Raw genomic sequence first — 4,298 nt, forward strand, 5'->3', positions numbered from 1 at the left:
AATGAAAATCTCAAGAGGTTAAATTCCTAAGAGGCAACTCTTCTCTCTTACTAACTATGGATTATTTTAAATGCACCAGATACCCCTCCTCAAGATGTAATGTTATACCATAAATGCTCTGGGGAGAAACTGCCCAAATGAACAGACCAGCGCTCACACTGAGAACAGGAATAGGGAGTAGACTATTTTGAGCCTACCTTTTAAAAAAAAAACTTGCATTTTGGGAAAATATCAAAAAAATGTCCAACAGGGTTATCCTGTTGGTACCAAAGACCTTCAGAAATTTCAGAGCATAGGATGTTGGTAAGAAGCACCAAAGCAGAAAGCACCTCCTTCTGCATGCGAGAAACCATCATTGATGTGGGAGTGATGTTGGCTAACACAAGGAAGGGTCTCTGTTAAGCAAGTGAAGGGTGGAAGGAGCTGTTGCCAGAGCCCGCCAGAAGCATCCGGGTAACCAGCTGCTGGCCCACACCTTTCCTACTTACATGGAACAGTGGAAAGTGCCAACAGAGTTCTCCCGGCGAATGTCTTCATATGCCTCATAGATTCCCTGCTTTTGCCTGGGCAAAATAGTCCATCAACCAAAGTTTCGGTTTTCTGCTCTTCTTCCCATTCTTACCCAGCCGGGGGAGTCTACAGCCTAATTCAGGTTTGACCTCAGTAGCTAGAGGAAACGTGGTTAAACAAAATAAAGAAGTTAGAAATGGTTAAACAAAGAAGTTAGAAGCTGATTTACCTTTAAAAATAACAAACTTAAGTTCTTGTCTACAGTAAGCTTTATGGATTGAAAATTACTCTGACTTCTCATCTCAACAGATATCCTACACATATCACACATCAGCATACATATATGCCTCTTAGAAAAGTTCTGCTAATAAAACTCGAAGGAAAAATGAGATCATGAATAAACTGAACATTAAAAAAATTTATCTTCCATAACTTTTCATTCAATCTAATATCTGTGTATGTATAATCATTTATTTTTTCATGTACTAATTCATCTATGTATTTACCAATCAATAAATAAAATCTGATGTGCACTATGACAAATGAGGTCAAAAAAAAGGAGATACCCGGATGCACACAAGATATAAAGATGCAGGGCTGGGCACGGTGGCTCACGCCTGTAATTCCAGCAGGAAGGGTAGGCTGAGGCGGGCAGATCACCTGAGCTCAGGAGTTCAAGATCAGGCAGGCAAACATGGTGAAAACCCATCTCTACTAAAAATACGAAAACTTAGCTGGGTGTGGTTGTGGGTGCCTGTAATTCCAGCTACTCAGGAGGGTGAGCCTGAGGCACGAGAATCACTTGAACTCAGGTGGTGGAGGCTGCAGTGAGATCGTGCACTCCAGCCTGGATGACAGAGTGAAACTCTGTCTCAAAAAAAAAAAAAAAAAAAAAAAAAAAGTGCTATATTGAGGACTGAGACCTGAGATAGTGAGAGACAGCGATGTACAACTTGAGTCACACTCTGGACTGACAGGATGGGAATAGCTAAGGGACTGTCTGAGGTGGGGGTGCCTGTCTGGTTCACTTGTTACTGCCTTGTTTATGTGACTTTGATAGTACTTAGCTTCTGCTGTTGATGCTCAGGGGGAGATACACCTAAACCACACAGACAGCATTATTCTGAAAAGGAGAAGTTGCCAGGGAGTGCGGACCAGTAGTCTCAGTGGCCCTGTACCCTCCAAGCAGAAGTGTAGACTTCTTAGCTCTTCTTCCCTGTGACTGGCCTTCAGGTATAATTTCCAGTATATGGTTGCTTATAAATTCTATAGCTCAGGAGAATAAACAAGAGGCTCCTTTTCCAGAAAATCCAGTATTGGTCTTCCTCCTTTGGAGGCTTAGAGTCAGAACTCTCTTGTAGGCATGGTAGGATCCATGGAGGTGGCCACATCTTGCTTTCTTCAGTGAGTATTAGATCCCACAAGATGACCGCACAGCTAAACATAATTAAAACTTAGGTTTTATGATATTTGTTCCTTTCCTAAAAACCCTCAGTGACTCCTTATTATCCAGAGGGAGCATATAAGCTAAATAAATGTGAACTTTTTTCTCCAAGTAAAACATTCTCCCCAGTGAATAGAAAATCTTGTTTTCCTGTGTTACATTGAACCAAAATGGTTTTTTTTTTTTTTCTTTTTGAGACAGAGTCTTGCTCTGTCACCCAGGCTGGAGTGCAGTGGCACAATCTCGTCTCACTGCAACCTCCACCTCCTGGGTTCAAGTGATTCTCCTGCCTCAGTCTCCTGAGTAGCTGGGATTACAGGTGCCTGCCACCACGCCTGGCCAATTTTTGTATTTTTAGTGGAGATGCGGTTTTGCCATGTTGGCCAGGCTGGTCTCAAACTCTGGACCTCAAGAGATCCATCCATCTGCCTCGGCCTCCTAAAGTGCTGGGATTACAGGCATGAGCCACCGCGCTTGGCCTCCTTTAAAATTATTATTATTATTATGATTATTGAGACAGAGTTTCCCTCTGTTGCCCAGGTAGGAGTGTAGTGACGCCACCTTGATTATACATGTAAGTCACTGGGCCTTGGGATTATAGATGCGAGTCACTGGGCCCAGCTTTTTTTTCCAGTTTTAAAGTATTATTTTTAATTATCCAAAATAAATGTGTAGTAAATACTCTTTTTATAAATCTTTGTTTTCTTGATTGCTTCCTTAGCATATAATTTCAGAAATAGGACTGATCAAAGGGTATGCACATTTTTAAGGATTTATAATGCCAGATGCCTTCCAAAAGATGTTAACAACTTATTGAACTGACAGTATATAAGGGTGCTATAAAGTAATTTATTTATTTGAAAAACAAATATTTACTGTGTAGAAATATATATTTTAAAAATCCCCCAGAAAAGATGCTCTTCTCTCATTTCCCCATCCTCTTCCCCTTCTTCCACACCTCTGATATAAAGGACATTGTTATATCTTATTAAAACTTCATCCACATTGGGCGTGGTGACTCACGTCTATAATCCTGGCATTTTGGGAGGCCAAGGCAGGCAGATCACTTGAGGTCAGGAGTTTGAGACCAGCCTGGCCAACATGGTGAAATCCTGTCTCTACTAAAGATAGAACAATTAGCCAGTCGTGGCGGCTGGCGCTTGTAATCCCAGCTACTCTGGAAGCCGAGGTATGAGAATCGCTTGAACCCGTAGGCTGCAGTGAGCCGAGATCGCACCACTGCACTCCAGCCTGGGTGATAGAGCCAGACTCTCTCTCAAAATGAGATAAAATGAAACAAAATGAAAACTTCATCCAGACATCTAGACAACACTTTATGTATTCTTCTGTATTTGCAAGTTACATGTTCATATAGCCATTTACAGATACCAGTTAACCTTCGTAATCCATTCCCCACTTAAGTTTCACCGTTTACTGGCTTTTCAGTGAATCCTTTGAGGAAAGGTTTGGAATTCAGAGGTAAATCCTTTATAAGGAGAATGCTGCAGTCTATTCGCTATTCACCGATGACTAAACTGCCCCCGGTCCTCCTGACTGTAGCAGGTACCCCCAGACAGTCATGCAAATGGACTAGGCCTGAGTCTGTAGTTCTTTGCTCTGAAAAAAGAGACATAATGGCTTCTGCTTTCTATTTCTCGTTTTGTGGAAATAATAGAGGAGTTTCTCTCGAATGGTTTTGGATCTGCTGGCTAAAGGGACCTTGGATATTTAGGCCCTGAAATAAATGGTTGCATCTTTGAAGGAAAAGGTGAAAGTAGTTTCTTACACTTTAGTGAAGAGGCCTTTGGAAAATTTTGTTCTAGATGTTGTGTATTCTCTGTAGAGGAGTGCTGGGAATTCCCCAAATCGGTGGAACTAACGGGTAACTGAAGAGAACAGGGAGTGACATGTCAGATTGAGAATCAGTCTTTTGAAAGTGGCAAAAAGACTATGTGTAAAAAGAATAGGGTAGAAGATAAAAAGAATAGGGTAGAAGACATTAGATTCAATTCCTCTTTTTATTTCATTTTTTTGATTCCTTGGGAATGATTTCTTCCTAGACTGCCAGTGTTGTATAGTAACCCCGCCCATGAAGAGGACTGCAATACTGAAAAACTGCATGAAACTAAGCACTGTGGGTTGGGCAGGGTGGCTCACGCCTGTAATTCCAGCACTTTGGGAGGCCAAGGTGGCTGGATTGCTTGAGCTTAGGAGCTTGAGACTAGCCTAGGTAACATGATGAAACCCTATCTGTACAAAAGATACAGAAATTAGCTGGGTGTGGTGGCATGAAGTTGTAGTCCCAGCTACTTGGGAGGCTGAGGTGGGAGGATCACTTGAGCCT

The 4,298-nt window shown here is 41.9% G+C and overlaps 1 pseudogene; it reads right to left on the reverse strand.

The window, feature by feature from the left end:
• Positions 1-2,830: 2,830 nt before the first annotated feature.
• Positions 2,831-3,440, reverse strand: LOC112617726 (annotated as a pseudogene).
• Between the last annotated feature and the right edge of the window lie 858 nt (positions 3,441-4,298).

This window comes from Theropithecus gelada, unplaced genomic scaffold, assembly GCF_003255815.1.
Source record: "Theropithecus gelada isolate Dixy unplaced genomic scaffold, Tgel_1.0 HiC_scaffold_3698, whole genome shotgun sequence".
NCBI lineage: Eukaryota > Metazoa > Chordata > Mammalia > Primates > Cercopithecidae > Theropithecus > Theropithecus gelada.